Source organism: Tachypleus tridentatus, chromosome 13 (genome assembly GCF_004210375.1).
Source record: "Tachypleus tridentatus isolate NWPU-2018 chromosome 13, ASM421037v1, whole genome shotgun sequence".
NCBI classification, from domain to species: domain Eukaryota; kingdom Metazoa; phylum Arthropoda; class Merostomata; order Xiphosura; family Limulidae; genus Tachypleus; species Tachypleus tridentatus.
Window position 1 is genome coordinate 226169960 of NC_134837.1, and position 21109 is coordinate 226191068.

The window sequence follows — 21109 nt, forward strand, 5'->3', positions numbered from 1 at the left end:
AAATGTAGCCATACAAGGCTTTCCATTATAATTTCTAGACTTGATGGATTCTAAATATGATTAAACATATATGCAGTATTTCTATCGTTCCAAATTTATTTTTGTGCATGTTTCACAAACCTTTTCAAAGATATGTAAATGTTCCCCAATAATTTTCTTTTAAATTATCATGTTTTTCTCCAGATTTATAGTCCCATATATATATACACACAGAGAGAGATAAGATAAATAAAAAATTAGGAATTTAAAAACTTCCAAATTAGGGGCCATAAAGAAAGTAATCAAACACGGCTGAAGACACTGCAGGCATTACTTTCTCAAGCTACAAGCCCCTATTTTGACTGCATGCTATTGCCTAGTCACATATGATGGAGTCAAAATATGGTAATTAACTTTATACACTAATTAACATAGCTAGTAGCTAGCTGATATAATTCATGATGAGTTACTGCAGCTATTGACTATTTCGTTACATTAGTTTAAGATGTAAGCTGTTAAGCTGCAGATTGACACATAGATTTGTTTAAGAATTTAGTGAGCATTTAAAATTTCTGTGTAACTACATTCCATATATATATATATGTAATGCACAGCAATAGCTAAATATAAAACTAACCTAAAACACAATTCCCAGTAAGCACACAAAAAATCTTACCAGTAAAACAGCTTTTTAAAATAAAATATATACAGCTAAAACACCACTTTATATACTTTTTTAAACTAATTATTCACTGAATGTATGTAATGAAATTTAATATTATGTGTACTGATTTTTTTCCCTCTTTAATTTCATACACAATTTGTGGTGTCTCTTTAAATACACTGTAGCACACAAAGCATTGAGCATCCACATATTATTCATCAAATGTTCATCTATTATTTACTATTGATTGGCAATTCCTGTTTGACACCGTATTTATGCCTTTTAAAGGAATACCAAATATCTGTAAGAAGTCTAACTTCAAGGGGTAATGATAACATCATTTACACTACATAAATAATGTTTTTAACTCATGCAAAATACAGAAAAAAAAAATCTTCCTGACTTTTCAATACCCTTACAATCTTCAAAGTATTTTATTTAGCATTTGACAAAAGATCTGGGTGCAAAACACAAAGCTGTTTTTGGTTTTTAGCAAAATAATAATAATAATAACAACAATAATCATAAATGGGTCATTTTGAATGGATATTAATTTTGTTTAAGTCTAACGTGTACATTTTTGTGCATAGTTTAATGCATACATCCTTAAAAGTCAATAGTAAAGGTTTTAGTGTTATTTGAACTGAATATTTACTGTTTTTAAATAGTAAACAGTAAAACACTAATGTTTTTGCCCAAATATTCTATTAGGGTTTTGTGCAGTTCCTTGCAATCCCTATCATGAACCACAATAACAGCAACTTGGAAACACATTGTATTAATGCATATTTGTATAACAAACTGTTGCAATTAAAATTTAAAAACTAACATTTGGTTTACATTATATAAATGTTTTTCATGCAACTGTTGGTAAGATAGTTCTAAAATGTAATTAAACTCACCTTGTGCAGGTTATAACCAGATTCATATATGATAGGTGGTAACAAAATAAGAAAAAAAGCAGTAGGATTGAAGGCTTCCTCTTTCTATAAGAATAAAATTCAAAAATGAAAAATCTGTTATCTAAACATCATGATACATAATAAAACAGCAATACTACAAAAGCTATTGTTTAACAGTAGTTTTATAATCCTTATAAGTAATATATCTGAGGAAGTAGATTTTTTACATAACTACTCATACCAACCTGCCAGTTCCCTAGGTGTTGACTAGAAATCAGCTTTAAAAAAAGACCAATCAATGCACCTAAAAAAGAAAAAATGAAAGATTCTTGACATAAATTTTCATCAAGCAGCATGAAAGGGTTTGAATTAGTATAAATGCTATGTTATGCTTACAATTTAATACTGTTGCTCACATTAAAGAGTAACAAGGTTTAAGTAAACAAAAATATAAAATCATTTATTTCACTTTGGATATTTTAAATACTAAATTGCAGACATATAAGTATTTTTATCATGGCTCCTATTCTAATTTTATAACAAAGCAAAAGATATTTTAAAGGATAACATAATTCTAATAAATAGAATCTGCAATCAGAATTCTTCACATATAAAAAGATGAAAAACAAATTATCCTACTGTTGGAAGCTAGTAACAACAGAAACGTATAAAGATTTTTTTTATTGTGAAAACTACTAGCATTTCAAAATTAAAACTGTTAGTTACTAATTACAAGCTAAAAGTGGTAATTTTAAAAATTGCATATTTGTATACATTCAAAAGTTCTAAGCTTATACCCTCATCGCTGATTAAACCCCCAGAACACACCAGTAAAGTAAGACCTACACTTAAAAGAGTTTTCACACATTAATGTTTGAAATTTTGTATTACATTACTTTACACACACTGTTATTCATGATGATTGATGGAAAGTCAACAACTACACAGGGTAGCAACCACTCTCCTGATCTTTGCAAGTGAAACAGTGGTCAAAAGAAGTGTAGAAGGTTAGACCCTGAATAGATGTGAACTAAAAAATAAAAAATATGAGTAAGAAACAAAGTGGATGTGTTTTCAACTTCTGCAGGTTGACCAACCAAACCAGACACACTGTCTCCTGACAGAGGAGGAGTGGATGGGTGTAGAAGGCTTGTTGGAATGGAGTTAAATTAGAAAAGAAGCATCTGAGAAGTCTATCTTGGTCATTCCAAGATCTGGGATAAAAGTCCACTGCAGGGTGAGAAAAGTCTCAATGGTAAATTGAGAGGTCGAGAAACTAACCAACATAAAATAACTAAGATTGGATTGTTTAGCTATGGATTCCTTGAGAAAACAAAAAACAGGAATAAATTCAGGAAAAGAATAAAAGACTCATCTAACAGTCTTTAGCCATTAGATTCAACACTGCCATAATCATTGGTAAGACACAAGATCCCTTAGAGGAAGGAAAATAACATGAACAAGATACAATGGAGGAGGATAGGAAAAAAACAAAGGGTAAGATTCACTCACAAAACTCCCAGTACTCCACAATCAGAAGCAAATGAAAGGCAAAGGACCATAATCCTAAGCATAAAAGAATATCCAATCCCAAGCTTATCAGGTATTTACATATTTACCACCAAGACTGACAGCACTTAAGTCTACAAGCAGCAGGAGAATGGACAGGAACAGAAAAATGGGAAGTGGTAAAATGGAAAGAGTAGATCAAGCAGGAAGAAAGAATAAGAGGCAAAGAAGAAGCATGGGAGAGATGATAAACCAGTGAGAATAAGGAAAAATACTGACATACAGCCACAACATATGACCCCACAGAAACAAATGTTCCAGTAAAACCACAAAGGCAGGAGAAAGGAGCAAAATGAAAGGCAAAAGGACTTGAATAACAAGAGCACCACATCCCAAGCTCAAGCAAAAGGTCAACCAATTACAAATGGATAAAACATGGTACCATAAAGAAGATAAGTGACTGAGTACCCATCAAAAACACCTTAAGGAAATGGTGGATTACCATGGAAAGAAGGTGAATGAAAGAAAAATAATGAAAAGGTAGAGAATTGCAAGATGAAAGTAGGAAAACAAAGCTTAAGACAAGATGAACAAAAGACAGAAGTTCTAACCCTTAAGTCTGATGAAAAGCCTCCAAAATTTAGGACTTGAAGAAAGGCAATACCATGAAAAATTCAGTCTAGCCATATAAGATAACAAAAAAGGAGAACAAACAAAACGTGCAATAAAGTAATAGCAAAAGTAATTGAAAATGAACTAGAATGTCTGGAGAGAAATTCAAAAATATAAAAAGAAAAAGCAAAGAACAAAATACAAAGAGAAGGAGTGAAACATACCTATAGAACTTAGCCCCAAAATTACAAAAACAGCTTAGGCATATTCAAGATAGTGTGGGTATAATATTAGGCAAAAGTAGGTATTGGAAAAAAACAGCAAAATCCTTTCTGTCATGAACAAGAAACATATGTGAAGGTGTATCATGTACAATAGAAGGCACAGAACATGTGTACTACTCCACTACCCACCATACAAAAGCCATAATTTCTCCCAACAGACAAAAGAAAAACAAGACACCAATGTAAGTGTAAAACTGGGGTGACCAGTATCTTGTTGTCTCACACCAGATAAAGTGGAAGTTAGTCATACTAATGAAATAATGTGGAAATATGAAAAAAGTTCCCCACCAAAAAAAAATGTCATGTATGTGTGTGTGTGTATATATACACATACACACTGTTTGGGAAAAATAAATTCCACTTGCCCATGGATTGGGGACCATGTGGAACTAACTGTGCTCAACTAAGGACCTAGGAAGGGATCATTGTATATTCAAAATTACAAAAAGACAATGGAACCTCTTTTATAAACAATGTGCTGAACTAATATAGGTTAAGAAATAAGGGCCATGCTTAACTCAATTGGATTACCAAGTGTCAAATCTAAACCAATATTACAGATAGGCTCCTGTGTATGCTGGTGCCTCACCTACCAATATCTGGGAAAAATAAATATTCAGAGACCCAGTAGGATGGCCAGATCATGGCTGCCTCCAGACAGATGACAAAAGAGAAAGATGATGATGTGGGCAATCATAAAAGTACAGCAGAAGCACAAACTGCTATTTGCTGCTATCAAGAGGACCTAGCAATGGGTTGAAACAAATCATAGCTAGTACCTTGGGTAACATACAAATTGGAATGTGTGCCCAGACATGTATTCCATCTTGTCCTGACTGAATGCATCTGTTGTTAAAACCAGAAGGTGATGTATGGAAGACTAAATTACCAGTAGTTGGGTGTTCCAATGAGTGACCAACCCAAAAATCATCAGTGTTTCAAAATCAAAGCCATTCACAGAGAAAAACTTTGTCATGCAATATATATTTTGCTGTGAGAATCTGTCTGGATTCGGATAATTGATCTGCCATCAAAGTCATCACCCATGGAACATAGCCAGCTAAGCAGGGTGATATGATAGAAGTGATCCCAAGAAAGGAGATACAAGATTCAAAAACCGAGAGCCCTGGATCAAATTCCACCTTGACAAGAAATGCAAAACACTACCATGTAATTAATTGTCAGAGTGAAGCCTGACAATTTTGTCCTTAATAAGCCCAGACCATGAGACATACACTTTGGAAGAGTGAAAAAGTCTATGCCAGTGAGTAGGGAAGTTTTGTCATCCATGCAGAGACCTTGAAATTCCTGACCACAGAGATATGCACTCCATACAGATCTCTGGATGAGGTGGTAGCAGAGGAACTTACATTTCAGTATTGTTCTCATCTAACCACCCCTTGAGAATGAAGTCAATGATTCTGAATAAGGAAACAGGAGAAACCAACAAATTGCTTTTCATGATCCAATGGTCACATAAAGACCACTGAAGACATCCCTTATGCACTAGACCCAAAGACAAGATGCCCATATTCCCAAAATAGTAAGAACCACCCGTGCAGTGGGAGAAGGAAAAATGACTAAGAGTCATACTTCCTATTTCTATAAATAAATCAGGACCATATATAGGGTAAAACATAAACAGTTGTGACCTATACAGATTAACTACAGACTCCACTCTAGAACCACAACTTTGACGAACAGATGTACTCTTTGAGAGATGGAATCTCTAACATCTAAGTATTTTAGGCTAAATCACATAGTTCTGACAATTGTAGTGAGTAAACCATAGATGTCCCTTCATGTAACTGAACAGGAAACCTCCCCACAAAAACCACAATGTCACTTGATGAAGGAAAAACTAAATACCTGCTCCCAGACCTTTCAGCCATCAAATAAGATGCAGGCTCAAAAGCAACTGAGATAAGATCCAAAACACCACACACTCAATAGACCAACTGAAGAAAAGGAGTCTAAGGCAGCTTATCCTAAAGTGGCTTCTTGAGAAGTCAACAGACTGAAGGAAAATGCAAGAAAAAGCAAATCTAAATTACTTCCAAAATTTCTAGGATTGCCCTCAATTGCAGCTTCAAAGCCTTCTTGGAAAAGCACCACTGAACTGAATATATGCCTTTACCTCACTATGAATATGATCACTAACAGTCTCAACTGAGTGCGACTCTCCCCTTCCCTCAACTATTGAGCAACACGAGATATCAGAGGTGGGATAGAAGAAAACTGATTTGCCTCCATGCAGAAAATGATAATCCAGGAATTTATGCCATACATCAGTTTTCTAAATGAAATTTTATTTTGTTTGTATGAAAAATCAACTAGGTAACACAAAGTATCTCCACTAATCTTAGCACAGAGAAATCCATTAGGTTTGTAATTGATTTAATATTATTTTAATATCTATGTTTGTTTCAGTTTAATATGTATTTATAAATGTACATAACTTAAGTACTGCATGTGTATCATGCAAGTTGTGTCTGTTCTCTAAATTTATAGAAGATTCTTGAGATTAAGATTCAGCAATATATGTTTTATGAAAGTACTAGCATACCTTCAAATATTGTTGCTAACCAAACTTTTGAGAATATCACCTTAAAAAGGTTATAAATCAATGTGCTAAGAAACATTTATAATATTATTGGGTTGCTACTATCAGTATACTATAAGCCTTAGAAGCTATAATTGTGAGAAATGATTATTAATCGAAAAACTACAGATATTTAACCAGGAATGTTTACAGATTTTGAACATTACAAACAACAAACTTTGGACATTAGTATTTCAACAAGGACATTAAATATCTTCATAAATAAAAATTCAACTTGCAAGCTGCATTAGGCCAGCCAAGAAGAGACAGCTAGCTATAATCAGTGATGTCGAGAAACCCACTTGTTGAGAAATTTATATGCAAAAACGGCTCGTTTGGGTTGTGAAAATATTTGACATCGCCAGCGTTCACGTTGTGAACTTCTGTGAACATGACATGACCAAAGAAGGTCGAAACGTTGTTTGCTCTTCTATGTCAAATATTTTCTCAACCCAAACGAGCCGTTTTTGCATATAAATTAGACAGCTAGCTAGCTTAAGAGAAGTGTAACAATATGAACTCAGGATTAACTCGCTTGCAGCAGACCTGGATCACTAACAAAATATTCAGTTCCAGACCAGATAGAAGACTGAATATTGTTTGTAAATTTGTAACATTTTTGTATAAAATTACTATTTGTAATAATATTTTGTAATAACTGTTATTATAAATTGTGTTGTTGTTTGTATATTAAAATATATTTGTGTTAAGAAAGAAAGTTATGTGTTTGAATCTTGTTGGCAAATATAAATTCAACACATATTAACATTTCATTAACTTCTAAATAAAATTTCCAGCTATTTATAATCAGACATAATACATAAAACACGTAACATAATAAATTGAAGACTTGTCCAAGATAAGTTATAGCATGTAATAAACTCTGTTGAGAAAAAGTAATAATGTTATTTGAATGAGATGCTTATATACAGTATTAGTATAGAGGGAGCACTGAGTAGGAGAATAGTACCATGAGACAGATATGGCTATAGGCAATTAAGTGGGGTATAAAAGACTGAAACAAGAAAATTATCAGATCAATAATTAGATGAACAAGGAAGAAATGTAGGCTGTCAAGTAATAGCTGTAAAAGGAGAAAAATGTATGTTTTGGAAGTAAGGTAAAATAAAACAAAATGACAGTATGACAACACTAAGTTAGCACACATAATAACCTATGTGAAAACAACAGTGTACAGCATATCTTGATCCTTTTAAAGCAAAAGCTAATCTCCACAATTGCATTAAAACTGCTCAAACAAAACACATTCTCACTACAGCTGACCAAAAACAAAGAGAAAGGATTGAAGAATCATGGCTGTCACTCTACTTGATAGTAATCACAAAGGGATCCTCCATGCATAAAGCAGGAAAAACTATCCCATAAACCAGCAAATTAGTTCCTTAACCACTGAAGCTACAAAAGTATCACATTAGGTTTTAACTTTTGTTTAAAATCTCAACTGGATTTATTACATTCCAACACCAAAACTTTAAAACTTTGTAGATATTAAATATATATATCATAAGAAGGTGGGATTATGTAGGATTTCTGTACTAAAACCTCAGTTCAAATTCAACTTGCAAAATACAAATTAATACTAAGTCCATTAAGGAAATTTATTATATAACACTAGTCAAACTATTAACTCTATTGAGTTTTAGGTTCTCAAATATAATTTTTTTAAGTTCTAGGCTTTTCACAGATTTCAAGACGATATTAATTTCATCAGAAACATATAAGATACACTTACCAAGAAACACAACAGCAACACTTTCTGGTAGATAATGGAATTTTGTCTGAAGTATGAAATGTACCAACAGTGTAGATACCGCTAGGAATAACAAATAAGCTTTAAAAAATGTCTTAGTACACTATTACAGTCTATCACTGAAATAAAATAATAAAACCTAGTATACTTGTATAATAACTATAAATCTTTTCAATTCTCTTAACAATTTCATTTTAGCCAATACATGATGACAAGAAACCCACTTGAAATAAAAATGTACTTCAGAATGGCTGGTATGTGTATCAACACTTTTACCAAAATATAGCAAAGAACAACATGTAGGACTTCATGGTGGGTTGGATCAGTAGGCACCAAAATATTGTTTTTTTTTTTATTATGGATTCTTCAAATAAAAACTTAATTAAAATAATAAAAAAACAGTCCATTGGTAAATTACCACATCTTGAAAATTCTGAGCAACCATCTTCAACATCTGTAACACCTGTACTCATTTTCTTATACTACATTCTCCTTCAGACAAACATTTAGGGCAAATGTCTCCCTTTTTCATTCATAAGGGACTAGAGGGACTTGCTGGCTCTCCAAAGTCAGTCAAAAAGCTTCACTCTGGTGACATATTAATGAAAACATCCAGATCTCAACACAGTGAACTCCTCTTGCATTTAAAGGTGATTGGGAATATACCAATTGAGGTTATGCCTCATGCAACTTTGAATTTATCAGGAGGAGTTATTGTTGAGAGGGATTTAAGAACATCCCTGAGTCAGAAATTCTCACTGATTTCTCCACCCAAGGAGATTTTGCAGTGAGGGGTATCTCCACTCACAAAGATGGAATTATGATGTTCACCAATGTCCTCATTTTAACATTAACATCACCACGTCAACCTGTCACCATCAAGGCAGGTTATCTTAATTACAAGATATAGCCATATATTCCAAACTCTCTGATATGTTTCTGGCATTAGCAGCTCGGTCACTTGAAGACATCATATTATGGTTCCTTGATGTGTGCTCATTGCAGTGGCAAAACCACGATGCCTATGAGTGTGAAACGGACCCTCGTTGCATCACTTGCAATGGCTCTCACCCATCCTACTTTCATTCTTGCTCTAAATGGTTGAATGAAAAAGAGGTGTAGCGATTCAAAACATTACTTACCTTGAGGCTCGAAAGTTGTTGTTTGCCACTTCATCTTGGACGTATGCTGTTGCATTTCATTCCACGACTACAGTGGCAGTGCAGACGGATCTCTATGTGCCTCCAAAAGAATTGTTCTCAAACCAAATGAAAAGTTTTTTAACATCCATGGTTAAAAAAGTTGATGAATCAATGTCAACAGCCATTTCTGTCCCTAACATACATTCCAGCAAACCCCAAAACTCACTTCCTTTGGTTCTGGGTATGGGCATTTCCTCAGGTACATCATCTTTTCCAATTCCAAAATGCAAAACGATCATTTGTTCACATCCTCAGTTGCTGAACTCCTTTTCCAACAACAAAGACCTGCCCAATCGACCCAGGGCAGGATCCACAGAGGTTGACAGACCTCCCTCAAATAAAGACAATAAAGAAAAAAGACGTGGTCATAAACAGAAGGGCTCTCCATCTAATTCACTTACACATAAATAAAAATGGTCACCTTGATACAATGGAACTGTCGAGGTTTACGTTCTTATCTGGATGATATCAAAGCACTGATTGCTTTCTACCATCCTGTATGACTTTCCTTAGAGGAAACATTTCTGAAACCTGCTGATACACTCACCTTTTTGACAGTTTTCTTTGTACAGAAATGACAGGCTGTGTGTTGGATAAGTGCATGGAGGGGTTGCACTGTTGGTTGATCAAAATGTGCCCACCCTGTTTTTGCCACTTGACATACCCTTGGAGGCCATAGTCATCTATATTTCTTTAGGTTGTACCTTCACTGTCTGTTCTCTCTACCTGTTGCTTGGTGAAATCTGTGATCAATCAGCCCTTGATGTTCTCATTGAACAGTTTCTGTCTCCCTCTTTAATCCTGGTGGACTTTAATGGACATCATCCCCTCTGGGAAAAGTGCTGATATTGAAGGGATGAGTTGCTCCATAGAGCATATGTTCTCTGATCACAACCTTTTTCTTTTCAATACTGGTTCTTACACTTGTTTTCATGCACCTAGTCAGTCCTTTATTGCTACTGATTTCTGAATTTCTCCCCTTCACTATTCTCTCACTTTTCATGGAGGGTTAGCAGTAATCCAAGAGGGAGTGATCATTTTCCTATAATTTTGAGAGAGACTGGCCTACACTACAATGCACTACAATGTTAAACAAAGACACTGCAGCAATGCTAGGGTTTCATGAGCACTATACTCAAACACCAGCAATCAGATACAGTGTTCATAACACCTGTTGAGAACATCCAAAATTGGTACTCAGTAGACCACAGCCCAAGTGGACCAGCTGACTGACCCTAGGGGACCACCCCAAAGCCACTCGTCTACAGAAATTCAAGGTCAAAGTGGTGTGTTAGGGTTAGACCTCTCAACTACTAGGATCCTCTCCTCCCCTTCATGGGTTACCACACATGGCAAACACATGTGTGGATGTTTAGATCCCAGAGGAGGTAAACTAAAAGAAGAGAACTTTCTCTGGGAGGTCCCCTCACCATTTACAAGAATCCATACCAAGGGGTAATCTCTTGAAGAAGATTAAGTGAGGCTTAGATATATAATGCTGCATAAGATGTTAAATGCAAATATCCAACATTTTTCATTGTTCCTTATCACTGGTACTATGCCAATTCCCTTCATTAGTACACAAATTTCATGTGATCCCCACCCCAAATTATTATGTAATCTTTCCATTTTCAATGATCCTAATTCAGAATACAAAAGCACATTTTGAAGATCTGAGATTTTCTTTTCTATAGGAGAAAGTCTTTTCTTTCTCACGTTTATATACATCTGAGCATTATCAGAAGAATATTTGTTTCTGATACACTAGTGAAAAGAGCTGAAACTTGAAACTGGAAACTTTATACAAAAATACTCACACACTGATAAATATACCCACACAATTTTTTTTACTTTTTGACTTAGGTTCTCTCAGACATAAGATATTAATGAAAATTACACTCAATAAAAATACAGATGTGTTACATTTCTATGGAATAATAAGAATAAATTTAAGCCCCAACATTTTTAACTACACAGAAAAAGTATCAATGGAAAAATTTAAATAAAATACATTTAATTTTCATTATAAACATGTTATGCATACTGTTATTGACTAGAAAAATCATTTTTTTAAAAAACTCACTTTAATATGAATTAAATGTATAAGAACATTATATTTAAAACAGGGTAGAGTTACTTTAGTCATTTTAGTGAAAACTATGTTCAACAGAAAGTACATGTGTGTTGTATTTGCATGGAACAAGAACATAATTAAGAAACACTATAACTGACTGTTTAGATATAGTATCAAAGGAAGGGAGGAAATAAAAACAAAATACTTAAATTTTTTTATAGAATTATTATGTATGATATTGTTAATCCAAACACAAATTAAATGTATAAGACCATTATACTTGGGGTCAGTATAAAACATGAGTTTGTATACACATTTGCAAATGTTAAGTATTTGCACAAAAACTTTTGATAAAGTATGTGTATCTTCAAAAAATTTGGTATACAAAAGAATCAGATTTTTAATGAAATATTTTTACTAAATATTTGTTTGTGAAAATAGAGTCTGTTTCATTGCTAGTCTGAGTTCAAAGTGATTTCATGTCATGATTGTAAAAACTATTCTTCTTCCCCAAAATCTTAAATCATTTGCATAATCTCTAAAACCTCCTAAATACATTTTAAACATTTGGTTTTAGTCAGACTTCATATTTTATGTTATTATCTATATTCTAATTATGTAGGGTCTGTCACTTGACCAACCTCATAAAAAAATTATGAAATACATATAAATTATGCTTTTTTCATCATGCTAGAATGATTAAATATTATAACACAAAAGTACAAATGTTTAGACTAAGTAGCTTAAGTCTCGTAACACTATATATTTATTATTTTTACCTCTTAGTCAGGCTAACATTATATAACTTGCATTGAAACAGTGCACGTGCGTTCAAGTTTCATATCCAATAATACAAAACTGACCTTTAGTCTTCCCTGTCTTGGCTGTGTTTTAGTAGACTAGTATTTTGTAATATACAATCACATTTATGTAATATTAAAAAATGCAAAAATACCTTTAAAATTTATAAAACACAAAATGTGAAACCATAAATTTGCAAGGATCCAATAAACTTTCATGTCAAATTTGGTAAAGATCCATCAACAAGAGGCAAAGTAATGGTGCATCATGTAAGAACAGGCATAAAAATTAAAAAACACAAAAGCGAAAATGTGTATGTACTTCTCCATCGACCCAACGATCCCCATACCAAATTTAGTAAAAGTCCATCCACAGGAAGTAAGATAGTAGCAAAAATGAAAATTTATATGTATCTATGTGTGGACCCAACAAATCTTTACATCAAATTTGGTGACGTTCAATCAACAGGAGGAATTCTGGTAAAAAATGCAAAACCACAATAAAAATTGTAAAAAACAAAACTGAAAATTTGTAGGTCAACCTCATGTACCCAACAAATATTCATGCAAAATATGGTAAAAATTCATCAACGGGAGCAAAGTTGTGGTGCCAAAATGCCAAATTAAAAATCTGTATGTACCACCACATGAACCTAATGAACCTCCACATCAATTCTGGTGAAGATCCATCCACACCTTCCAAAGTAACTGCATGGACATAAAACAGACAATACCTATATAAACTGAACAATAAAGAGAGATAGGCAAGTGAACCTTTTTTGTAAAAAAACATGTTTTAAATGAAAGGATCATTTGAAAATTATGTTAAGTTCCATCTTATTAAATATTTAAATTGTATTGAAAGTACAATACTTTGTAGTCCTAGATCGGAGATAGTCAATAAAATTGGGCACTTATCAAATGTGAAGATTTTTATGCAACTTTTAAGTGTTTTCTTCAGAAACACTGTGGTTAAGGTATTAAAACCACTAAAAACACTTTTCTGTCTACACCTAAAAGCACATGGGAGTATCCAGTGTAATTAAATCAGAATTCAATAAAATGTATACAACCACAACATTAAAAAAAGAAATTCATATATTTCAAAGATTTTGTTGCTAGAGTAGATAATGCCAAGCTACATACAAAATCTCTGCACATTAATAGTGTGTAAAATTTTGAATCACATCAAAACATAAGAATAATCCATATGAGAAAAGGTTTTAATAATTAATTCATGTCAGAGACAGTCTATGGCTTCATTATACAAAACAACTGACTCTCTCTTATGCATACATACACATACTATAGGACACTACAACTGCCAATAAAAAAAAATGAAAGATTCAAACCAAATTACAATAGTATTGTTCACTGTTGTTACTTCTGAAGAATAAAAAGTAAGTTTACGAAGAATTACTGTATACAATAAAACTAACTCTGTGTATTTTACAATGCATGGCAGTTACACACCAGAATACCAACATTCACACACCTACTGGAACAAAAGATTCTTGCATGTTCATGTAAAAAACACATTTACAAGCATTGTGCAATATATTAGGTACATACTTAAAACAGAGATATTGTTTTAAAATTTTCTTGCAGGCATTCTAGATGTACTTAGTAATGTCTTATGAACAGGATGTAGAAAGATCATAAACTTCTGCTGATCTTCTAGTCTTAAATAATGATTGTATACCACATAAACTGATAAATAGGGCTTGTACTTCCTTCACATTGTTTTCTGTCATGCCCTCTTCCATTAAGGTTGTACTTACTGTAAGTATTGATACATTTACTTGTGCAAAACAAGATGTTAAAAGTTTGAAAAGGTGATACAAAACACCTGGGCCATCAAAAATATTGGTTGGATCCTTGAAATGTTTTTTATCATCACAATATCAAACATGAGAAAACAAAATGTTAGTGTTATATTAGTGTTGTTCAGTTTTTGAAACATGAAATTATGTATTTGAAAAAGAAGCAACAATACTTACTGTAATGTGGTTTCCAGTTCTTGTACATTTCACAATATACAATACTTACTGTAATGTGGTTTCCAGTTCTTGTACATTTCACAATATACAATACTTACTGTAATGTGGTTTCCAGTTCTTGTACATTTCACAATATACAATACTTACTGTAATGTGGTTTCCAGTTCTTGTACATTTCACAATATACAATACTTACTGTAATGTGGTTTCCAGTTCTTGTACATTCACAATATACAATACTTACTGTAATGTGGTTTCCAGTTCTTGTACATTTCACAATATACAATACTTACTGTAATGTGGTTTCCAGTTCTTGTACATTTCACAATATACAATACTTACTGTAATGTGGTTTCCAGTTCTTGTACATTTCACAATATACAATACTTACTGTAATGTGGTTTCCAGTTCTTGTACATTTCACAATATACAATACTTACTGTAATGTGGTTTCCAGTTCTTGTACATTTCACAATATACAATACTTACTGTAATGTGGTTTCCAGTTCTTGTACATTTCACAATATACAATACTTACTGTAATGTGGTTTCCAGTTCTTGTACATTTCACAATATACAATACTTACTGTAATGTGGTTTCCAGTTCTTGTACATTTCACAATATACAATACTTACTGTAATGTGGTTTCCAGTTCTTGTACATTTCACAATATACAATACTTACTGTAATGTGGTTTCCAGTTCTTGTACATTTCACAATATACAATACTTACTGTAATGTGGTTTCCAGTTCTTGTACATTTCACAATATACAATACTTACTGTAATGTGGTTTCCAGTTCTTGTACATTTCACAATATACAATACTTACTGTAATGTGGTTTCCAGTTCTTGTGCATTTCACAATATACAATACTTACTGTAATGTGGTTTCCAGTTCTTGTACATTTCACAATATAATCTCTAGTTCCATGAAGATCTGTTGAATTTTGATCAGCAAGGTTTACAATAGGCATGATTTCTGATTAGTTTTAATATTGAGAACTCCACAATGTATATTGTCTTAAAACTTTTGCTCTCTGATACAATTTATATTCCTTTTTTCTTTTTTTTTTTGAAATGGAGATGTATCTGAAGCTCTTTCTATTATTCGTGTGAATTTATGCAATAAAAATGTTAACAATAGCGACTTTGGTGACCTCTTGGATACACACTATTAGAAATATTTGACTAAGTTACAAGAAACCATATTGACTGATTTTGTACAAGTAGATTATGGAAAAAGTATTTTGGAAACAATTTTTTTGGAAAGAATTATTTTCAATATATTTTTATTTACATAATATTTATAAAAGCAAACTGTAAAATATTAATTTTAAATGAATATTTTAGTAAAGATATATTTCCACAATTTTCCAAAGTTTGATGAATAAGTGATATAATCATATTTTTTTGCACATACACCATACTCTTGTATTTTTAGCATTAATATCACAATCAGTATACTAAAATCATGCTTCTTGGAATCTCTGATACAAGTTAGTAAGAGATTATAATTTATTATAGTAATGATTCATAATGATGAGAAACCCACTTGAAGTAAAAATGTGTTCTCAAGAGAGGCTGGTATGTGTTTTAAAACTTTAATTAAAATAAAGTACTTTATTTTAATTAAAGTTTAAAATTAAGTAAAATTAAATATCAATTCATTGACATTTATTGATATTTTAAAATTAAAATTAAGTACTTTATTTTAATTAAAGTTTTAATACCCATACAATAACAATGATTGTTGATTAATGTAATCTATGTTAGGGCATTAGGATTACATTCTGACTGGACACACTATCAACAGTTTGGCATATATTCTTATCTCTTTCATGTGCAGAAATAAGAATTACCTTCCCTCCAAAAAGTCATACAATATACAAAGGAAACCCAGATGAGGTTTAAAAAGGCATGTTTGTTTAGATTTAAGATTATTTTTTATGTGTTCACTTTGCATTAACTAACTCTTTAATCTCCTACTTTATAATTACCTTCTTAATATTTCAAGAACATGCTATATCGATAAATCTTGGAGCTTATCTGTTGGAAATCAATGTACCACAGAAAAGTTACTTGGTTACAATTTTAATGTAATGACCTTAAAACTGTTATCCTAAAATTTATTTTAATGTATTTTTTAAACTATTTGACATTAGTCCCTCCCCCACAAATAGGCAAAACTGAATCCAACAGTTGTTGGTCCAGATATGGACAGTCCACCCTGTGATAAGAGCAGGTTGACAGATCTAAATCTGATGGAAAATGAGGAATACTAACACCGTCACCTAACTGGGAGGCAAAATGCTTAATGTGAATCTGAATATCATAGAATGGGGGAAAATATCTAAATTAGGTTGGGAGAAAAATTCATGTAAAAGGTCATTAGAAACAGAAGCAAAAGACATAACATACCTGAGAAATGAAATCCAAGAAGGCAGACAAGAGCCTAACAGAATCCTCAGGTATGGTTTGGGAAACCACAGCAAATTACAAGGGAGGAAATGAATGATCAAAATCCTCTCAGTCTGGCCAGGCTCAAAAATCTCAAGGGGAAGAGAGGCAACAGCAGGAGACAAAAGTTGTCCCATATAATGCTCAATCTCTCTGTGAATAAATGTCAATAAATCCCTCAATGGGTCACCAGCACTGGTGGCTTGAATTATGGTATCAGAAACAAGTGTATTCAAAGTGGTAACATTTACTTCAGAATTCATGCTTGATACCAAACAAACAAGTGAAATTATTTATGGCAAAATACAAGTAAATCAAACATTTCTGAATGTAAAGTGAAAAAATAAATACTTGAAATAAAGTTAAACCACTTTGAGAAGTAAGGAACAAACAGAAAGATGCCTGAAGTCAAGCACTGCCAAACAATAAGTGATGGTGTGGTAGTGGTATATAAGAGTCACATGCATCATGTGATAGTACAGCTCTCTTACTAGTGGAGAGTTGATCAATGATGCTTCACATGAGAGACATGTTAGAATCTTTGAATCCAATAGAAAGGTGTGGAAGACTTGTGGCATACATCATTAAAAAACGTTTACATATGGAGGGTAGAACAAAACAGGAAAAGCTAATCTTGTAGTGGAGGGAAGTACTGTATCAGAATAAATGCAAAAAAGAAAAAATATTGAATAATATGATAATTTGATTATTAGTTAAATTACATTGTGCACCACAAGTGGCACATGACAACCAAAGCTTAAACGGGTAAAGACCCAATGTCATTTACTACCAGTAGCGCACTCAAGAGAAAGTTGTTAATGCAGTTATTTTGACATCAAATATAACAAAGCCACACACTTAGCAGCATCTAAGAAAGAGTTCACAATGAAGCTTGATGTTCCTGTTGTATAATTAGAGGAACTGTTTACACCATGAATATGTTACTAAATTAAATTCATAATATGAATGGATCTAGTTCAATAAATTCTCAACCTTCATGTGATATTTGTCCATTCTGAATTGCCCAATTAAAGTATTCTTTCCACCATCACTTGAGCTTTTTGTTTTCAACAGAAATTAGAAACTTAAGCAAAAATATCTCTCTGACATTTATTAATATATTATTTATAAACAATAGAAAGAGAAAATTTTGTTTTTAAGTCATTGCTTTATATGATAGGCTAACTTATTCTAGTTTGTGAATTATTTAGCCTACAGTTTCAAAGTTGCTACTGACAAGCTCATCTTATCCAAAAAAGGGAAATACTTTAATGCACTTTAGCTTATTTAGAAAGCCAGTTAAATTATAATGGTTATAAGACACTGTATTCTTTGTGCATTTTATCTTATTTTCCTAATCAAATATTTAAAATGAATAAAAATTCTGTAAAGTACAAACAATACCCCACAAAAAAGGGTTAACTTTTATTGATATTTTGATTACAAAAACAGTACATAACCCACTTGTAAATATTAAATCTCTTCTATTTATATACATTTCATTTATTACGATGAAAGTAAAAATTAAATTTATAAGGTTAGGCAAGAAAAAAATTTTAAAAACCTTCAGCAAGTTATGCAAACAAGCTGCATAATTTGTTTAATCATAACATGAACTGCTCACCAGGTGTTCATAGCTTTGTCACACATTTATTAATTGAACATGGTTCAAAAAGCAACAAAACATTTCACGAAACAGTCCATAAACTGTTAAAGAGATGCTTCTGATAAATAACTGTTATTTTCTTTTACAATCTGTGGTCAATTTAGAAAAAAAAAGGAGGTAATTTATTTTGTATTTTTTATGGTCAACCAAATTTATAAAGCCCAAATAGTGTTACTGAAGAGTAAATAACAGAGAAATTAAAACATTTTACTGCAAAACTTTTCATAACCATTTAAGAGATCCTACTAATGAAATCTGAAAATGTAAGTAAAAAATGTATCTTTAATTTTAAAATGAATATTACCTTACACCAAGACTGGGCTGGGACCGAATCATACTCTGATTCTATAGATTCACAAAAAACAATTTTAACTAAAGATACTGAATGAAAAAATATGATTATTTTTATATAAAAAAGAAGACTTGTAATATTTATTAAAAGCTTACCTAAATTTATTTAGGTACACTAATTACATTAAAAGTTATAGCATAAATACTCAAAGTTACATGGTAGTTGCAAGTTTAATATAGAGATAGTTAAAATTATTTTGAAGCCTCACCATGTTATTATGCCCAGTCACCATTCATCCTTATAGCCATGCTTCTTGAGAATAACCCTGCAGTAAAACTTCCATAGCAAAAAAAAAAAAACTTATCACTCCTCCTTACACACTTGCCATAATCTGTCTAGAATATGAGGACAAAAATTTCTCAATGCCAATTTCAACAACCTGATTGCATACAAATACAAATGTGATGTTTCTGACAACTTGAATGGTAAGTACAATATGGAATAGCATGAATATTCATTTCATTCTCCAGCTGCTTGAGATATGTGACAGTTGAATGGGAGGGATGACTGCAAGCCTTATCTTGATGAACCCTCACTGTGTTGGCCTTATTTCCATACAAAGTCAGTATGTTTTTATGGTACACAGGATTCATAATATTGGTATGAAAGTAAACAATGTTGACCTTGATGTTGTATCTATCTTCCTGACCACTAACTTTTCCTTGATGCAGTATCCAGTAGTGATTGTGATTCATTTTGAGAGTTTCATAACATGCTATGTACATTTATGGATATTTTTTTTTACCCATTTACCTTTCTTGATTACATTTGTACAGCAAGCAGGTGGCTTTTGCCACTAACATTTTTGTTCAAGGATTGTCACCTGTTGCAAAACATTGCACTTTGTTTACAATATTTTCTGGGGTATTACATGCTGCAGATCTGTTTCTGGATCAAAATGGTGCCTTAAGTTAACCCATATTCATTTGTTCTCTAATGCCATTAAACATCTAAGATATACTCCATTCTTGAAATTCTAAATCCCTCATCTGAACATATTTTTATGATCTCACTGAATGAGGATTTTATGCAAGACAGAAGTGTTGAAAACATTAATAAATGATCAATTTTTAGTGCCATCACATTACTTATGTCATGCGAAGCAATATAAAAATGTATTTCTGATTCATTTTATTTCACCATTATTTTATATCACTTGTCATATGACTTGTTGATCTATGTATTCAAAATTACTTTGATGTGATCAACCCTCTGTATTTATAACTATTTGTTGTTGTTTTTCATTTGAGAAACAATACTGATAGAATAATCAACACCACACCAAGTGAGAAATGCACTAGATCCATTCTTTCTGCTTGTGTTGATGCAGTGCATGTGCACACATTATGTATCCAGTAATATAAAACTGGCCCTTAGTCTTCTTTGTTCTGTCTATGTTATAGCAGACTAGTGTTTTGTTATACACAAGCACATTTCAATTATCATACATTATATACATGTATATAATAGATTATTACTAATTAGAAATAAATTATTCAACTTATTTTTCATGAAATATGGAACAATAAATCAAGAAGTAATGCAAACAATTATCTCCTTTCTCCATGACCTTTGTACTCAGTTGTTGCTGGACATAGGCTGCTAAGACTTTTAAAATTTCATACATGGATTTGTACACGAAGGATATCAAACATTTTCTTTTGAAGTTTTACATATATAGTTGAATAACCAGAAACAAAAAAATAGTAAAACTTGTAAATTGAATTCTAAAGTAATTGAATCAACCTGCATGGACTTTTGACAAGAAAAGATAATTATTTAGAGATTTAGATACGCTGTGATATCCTACAGGTAAAGAATTTTTATACATATATTTCACTTGTTTTGAATATATTATTTTAAAACAAGTAAATTCTGTGTTGCCTGTTTTTGTTTAGATTTGTTGCCAACTTGTCACAGGCACTTACTGTAAGGAATCCAAGCCTATATACTAAAACCCTGATACTGTGATACAAAAAAGTTACAATAAATACACTGATGATGTCATGCAAGTTTAAAATGAGTTTGACAGTTTAGCAGAAATAAGAAGAAGAATATCTTGTCAAAGGGTGTTTTAAAGTAATTGAACCCACACCCTATGTTGACTTTAACAAAAAAAAAAAAAAAAGTTGTAGATGCAACTGTGGTAATCCACACAGTAATGTAAGTGAATTTATCATAGATTATATAGTAAGAAGCAGAATCAGTTTGTGTGAGCTTTTGACAAAAATA

General features: G+C 32.2%; 1 pseudogene across 1 annotated transcript in view; it reads right to left on the minus strand.

Moving 5' to 3' along the window:
- LOC143236473 (sodium/hydrogen exchanger 8-like) overlaps positions 1–21109 on the minus strand; it is a 100487-nt pseudogene that overhangs the window by 53534 nt on the left and 25844 nt on the right. Inside the window, exons 4-6 of the transcript XR_013019563.1 lie at positions 8306–8386; positions 1791–1849; positions 1546–1629 (exon numbers count right to left, since the gene is read on the minus strand). The product of XR_013019563.1 is annotated as a sodium/hydrogen exchanger 8-like (transcript). The remainder of the gene's footprint in view (positions 1–1545; positions 1630–1790; positions 1850–8305; positions 8387–21109) is intronic.